Raw genomic sequence first — 6,132 nt, forward strand, 5'->3', positions numbered from 1 at the left:
ATCGGGCCATATTTCATATTTTTCAACATCATATCTGATCCAATTAGCTAACGCTGGCATTCAGCAGCTTCCTATCTAATATAACAGTGTTACACAACATGATGAGAATGGAATAAATTAATTCTAAAATAACAACGGAAAACCTGAACGCATTTATTAAAACTTTGACGTGAAATGCACTCGTTATCAGATGGTAATGTTTGCTAAGAAGTGGCTAAATGCTAACAGAGTTTCACCATCCATCATCTTTTAAGTTGCTGATCAATCAAGAAGTAGTGAAACGATCCCTACGTTTATACGACTTGCAAGCTGGAACACCGAAGTCCATCATTGTTGCTGCATTCAAGCTCCCCACCCTGAGCGGGACATCACCGCTGAATGTGGTCTGTTCTAGCTGAATGTTGCATACCAGCAACACACAGTTTAAAATGTGTCATATTGTCCATATTTTGAAATCGTTCAAGTTTTAACATGGCAAGATAAACTGATGCAGTATCGAGTGCAGCTCTGGATGAGAGTCCCAAAAGGAAGTAACCAAGCCCGACCTGAACGCAACAGATGTTTTGTGGAGCAGAGAAACACAGTTTAAATTCATTCTTAACACTATTTCTCTTGTATTTAAATTTTTTCAAAGAAGGTGTAAAAAGAAACCTTCATTACGGTGGGAGGTGTTTAACGGTCAGCTGGAAATTTACAGATATTTTGTAGCTCGTTATGCAAATTTTCCTTGAGCGTTATGTTCAGGAGACCAATAAAGTTTTGGATTTCAAAGGGCTTGACGCTGCAAATGTTTAAGCTAGAAAAGGTGATGGATGAGGCTTGATTCCTGTTGGATCCAAGCAGAAGAAAGACACGTTATATCTTGTAATTTCACACGAACAGGCCTGAATTCTTGCATAATGTTACCTACTAAAAAAACCTTTTGTTAGTCAATTTGTTAGTCACAGTCCAACTTGCATCACTCTGGGAATCACAGCCTCTTCGTGCTCACTCTCATATGTGATCGCGGTGCTTTTTTACTTGGTCTCCCGCCAGAGTCTGTCCACAGCGGCTCCATGTGCTGTCCCACTTACACACACATACATGGAAACACACACACTTTTTCCTGTCTCCTGAATGGAGCCTTTGTGTTGAAACATTTATTCTAGTGCGGGGAAAGGGCAACCCCCTCTAAAGATTCACACACACACACACACACACACACGCACACACGCACACCCACCCACACCCACACACACACAAACACATGAACACCATCCGGGGAGGTAATGTAATGATGGAGGCTCGAGAGCAGGTCTTTAAGCCCCCCCAACACCCCCCCACCCGTCAGGCTTGCAGATCCCAGAGGAACACCCAACATGGCAAAACAAACACACACCACCCCTCCGTCTCATCTCCTCCCCTCTGCTGCCTCATCTCCCCCTCCCTCCCTAATCTTTCTCCCCCTGCTCTCCCCCTGCCAACCATCTCCTCCCATTAATCCCTCAATCCCTCATACAGTTTCTCTCCCACCGCTTTTTCCTCCCTTCTTTTTCCTCCTCCCTCTTCTGAAAAACTGCTGAAAAGATGAGTCACTGAAAATATGACCCAGATCCCAGAAATGGGTGCAGCGGTTTGTGGGTAAAGTGTCAGGCTGCAGGCAGAGCTCTCTCTCTCTCTCTCTCTCTCTCTTTCTCTCTCGCTCTCTCTGAACAAATGAACGAGTGAAGGGAGGGGGGTGGGGTGAGGGTTAAGGGAGGGAAGAGCGGCTCTGTGCGAAATGGCCGCCGTCCCCACCCACATCTGAGTCCCCCAACACCTCCACCGATCCCCCTTGTTGCCATGGAAACACCAGCTGCTAGAAGCTGAAAGGTCTGGGTGTGTGTGTGTGTGTGGCGTTGTCGAGGCCTCAAATGTCAAAAAACCTTAGTTACATCCAGAATGCAGGCTGACTGAGGGCCTGCTGAGGCTTGTGTGGTTTTGAAGGGGTGGGGGTGCACGGCGCTCAGGGAGGTTAGGAAGATGAGGAGCCCCGGGGAGCAGCGGCAGGACGAGGAGGAGGAAGTGGGCGTCTGCCTTTGATCAGAAAAGACCTCATCATTGAGGAAACAGCACAAGGCCAAGCTCTGCCGAACTACCTCCTCCTATATTCAGCCATCTACTCGACTGCAGAGGATGTGTGTCTGTGTGTATTTAGCGTCCCTACTCTGCCGGCTCTCTTTCGCTCTAATCAAATCCATATCCAGCCATATTTTTCCATCACTCACGTGTCCAGGCAGTCAGCCAGTGGGTCAGTGGGTCGGTCAGTAATCTCTTTAGGGGATGTGAGGGAGCAACATGGGTCGTGCAGGATGAAAAGCACGTTGACTCAGTGTGACAGATCAGCCATCAGAGACGGCACACTGGCATACTTTCACATCTCGTGTGTTTGATCAATCTTAGTGTAAAAATAAGCCACACGTAGCAAATTACAGCTACGCATTCCCCTTGAGACAGTCATGCTTAGCCGCCGCATGCTGATGTGTAAGTGCGACTGTGTTGTGATAGTATGGGTTGGCTCAGCTGGTGTGCCAGAGAGGGCAAGGCACAGACACAGACTTCACGTTGTGCGCTTTTATATTTTGTAAGCGTTGACCTTGTTAACCAAATCATTGATTTCCTGCGGAAACATCATGTGGGCTTTAAGAGCCCCATGTTTTCTTTTTTCATAGAGGCGGCTGCTAAAACTGCATGTCTCTGCTAAGTCTGTTGCCTGATCAAAGGCAGCCAAAAGACGGTTTTCATTTTTGGCAATGCAAAAATACTCAGAACAAGTCATTTTTATCAGTAGGTAAAGCTACAAATAAGTTACTTTGTAGTGGCAGTAAAAACTTGTAAGGTAACATGTTTACTTCCAAAAGTAATGCTTCCCAACTCAATAGTCACGCACGCTTACATGCTCAGAGTGTAAAGCTAACATGCTAATGTTTGGCAGGTATAATGTTCATTCATTATCTGTTTGCAGCACCTTAGTATGCAAATGTGTTTACCGTTTTACAACTGCCAAAAATAATTTAGGGAGGGATAATAAAGGAAACTAACTAACCAACTTTCCGAACTAACATTTGCTACTAAGCACTAAACACAAACTACAGCTGAAGCTAATGAGATTTAGTTTTGCGGATATTTAGTCACAATATTTTTGGGCCGAAAAATGGTCCTTGAAAGTCGCCCGATCAAGTCATTATGAGTCATCATGTGGGGAACATGAATGTGTGTACTACAATTGGTAGTACATCTGAATTCCCTCATAACCAAAACTGTGAGCCTCATCCATTATTATCATCTGGGGATAATGAATGACTGAATTATGTTTTTTCAGGTCAACCAATCTGATAGTTGTTGTTGATAATTCAGTCTGGATTAAAAATGATGGATCACCTGAACAAAAGGCCATCCACTGAATAAGCGAAGTTAAAGCGAAACTCTCGCCAAAAAGCAACCGAGGCTTTATTTGGGATTGAATATGAGTCAAACCTTCGAGTGAAAGCATAATTACGACGAAAGAGGCACTTTTAAGATTAATCGTAGTTTCGGTTTTGGGCACGTTAATTTTGAACGGGAGAGTTAGGGGCATGATACGCTAGCATCAAAATCGCTATTTTTAGAACACTAGGAAGGCTCGACACAACATGAAACTTTGCTCGCGCGTCACCGTCATGGCAGACAAAAAGTGTTGATCCCAGAGTGCGACCTGACAGGCAGGAGAGTAATGGTGAACCGCTCCTCAAGCGTGCCTGTCAGGTGGCACTCAGGGATCGACACTTTTTACCTGCCATGACTGCGACGTGCAGGAGCTGCAGCAGCCAACGTGAGTAGTTCAAAAACCTTCTTTTTCATAAACTGCGTGTACACAAACAATGTTCTCAATGCTCGTGTTCATGTGTAGAGACCCTGGTGATGCTACCAGCAAAGTTTCATGTTGTGTCGAGCCTTCTTAGAGTTCTAAAAATAGCGATTTTGATGCTAGCATATCATGCCCCTAACTCTCCCCTTCAAAATTAATGTGCCCAAAACCGAAACTACGGTAAATCTTAAAAGTGCCTCTTTCGTCGTAATTATGCTTTCACCCGAAGGTTTGACTCATATTCAATCCCAAATAAAGCCTCGGTTGCTTTTTGGCGAGAGTTTCGCTTTAAGGGTGATAAGGATAAAGGCTTAGTGGTGTGTTTGCAGGGTCATGAACTGAGTTTTTTGGTTTTGAGATACACTGTAGTATTGTAGTACTGAATATCTTCATGTAGAGCATGTTTTTTATTTGAAAAAAATCATTAAAAATGTAAGGGTATGTTATTGTTTAGCCTCAGTTGTCATCAAGTAGACAAGTTATTAAAACATCCAACAAAGGCTGTGTGTGCAGGTCACAGCTGTAAAAGCACACGCTCATTAAAAAAACACACACTCATTAAAGATACACACAAACAATAACAGACACAAACAACGCCAGCGGAGGTGGAGCAGCGGAAAGCGTCTGGGGAGCAAACGCTGCCAGACACCAGCGGTCCTTGAGGACGAGGCGCACGCACACACACACACACACACACACGTTGGTCTTTCTGTAGTTGTGAGGACCCTCATTAACATAATGCATTCCCAAGCCTAACACCACAGCTACTGGTAAATGCCTATTTCAACCCTTAGCCTAACTCTTATTCTAACCTTAATTCTAACAAAACGTTTAACACAATGTGTTAACCTTCAATTGTCCCCCATAGCAGGAATGTCCTCATAACGCTGGTTAAAAACAACACATAGTCCACACAAAGATAGCAATGCGAGCGGGCACATGCACACAACGTGTGACCTTCGGGGTGTGAAGGTTGTCTCGGTCACCACAAATGATGCAAAAATATGTGTGTGTTTGTGTGTGTGTGTGGACACTTACCGTTACATCCGCACTAGCTCTCACAGAAATGTGAAGCCAGAATTACAGGACGCTGCATCAGAGGTGGTATTTGTTTGTCCCTCTCAGGTGTCCCAGGAGATATGCAGGTCATGGCTGGTTCATTATTGATTACAAATCTGTCTCATCAAAATCTATTCAGAGCAGCAGTTCCCACCAGCTATTCACTCAGAGGCCTGAATGCTGTTTTCAGTGGTTTGAATGGGGAACATTGACACTGTTATCTTACTGACTGATTTATAGTGCATACAGTATATCTGGAGACAGATAAGGTGAGGCCGGTACCACACATTTCTATACACAATAACAGTTAAAGGTGCCTTACCTATTGCATAAAATCAATATAACTGAAAAACATGGATACAGAGAAAAAGCAACAGTGGTAGAACAACATAAGCAGGGTGTGGGCAGAATGGATGAAATGATCTGTTGCCCAAAACTACATAGTGCACCTTTAATATCAATATATATTTTGATATACTTACATATCTTATATTCAGAAAAATCAAGTCAATATATGTCATCACACGAACAGTGGTGCTTTTTAGCTGAATGCTAAACATTACCATGCTTACATGCTCTTTCAATTTCAATGCTAACATGTTGATGTTCTGATGTTCAGCAGTTTAATGTTGACCACATTTACCCTTGTGGTTTAGCATTTTAGCACGCTAACATTTAGCTAATTAGCACTAACAGAAGGTACAGTTCAAGCAAAAAGTGCAGGTGTTTGGTCATTAATCAATTTGGCGAATGAATAACATGTCTAACCTGATTGCTGAAGTCAGTATGGATTCATCCTCTGTGCACCATGAATATCTGTAACAAAGTAATGGCAACCCCAAGCTAATCCAATTAGTGGTTGTTGAAATAATTTAGTTTTTCCTGTGTGTTTGCACCTTCCTCTACTGATGCTTAAGTCTCCATCCAACAGCATTTCCATTTTCATGTCAAACTAAGCTTGGGACCTCCAAGTGTGTGTGAGTGACAGCACTGCATTGTCAGAAGTCTCCTTCATTGAGCCTTATCACATCACTAAGCCCGTCCTTTGTTCTTTTAATCAAATGAGTCATTAGCAGATAATACTTTATAATACTATCCCACTGTAATCCATGACCCACACACTTGTCTGATGGGCCCCGGGGTGCCTTCAAGGACTAGACAAGAATAAAGCACAGTAGAGTGCGATTCATTCAAAAAGAAGGCATGAT

Source organism: Sparus aurata, chromosome 23, assembly GCF_900880675.1.
Source record: "Sparus aurata chromosome 23, fSpaAur1.1, whole genome shotgun sequence".
Classification (NCBI taxonomy): Eukaryota; Metazoa; Chordata; class Actinopteri; order Spariformes; family Sparidae; genus Sparus; species Sparus aurata.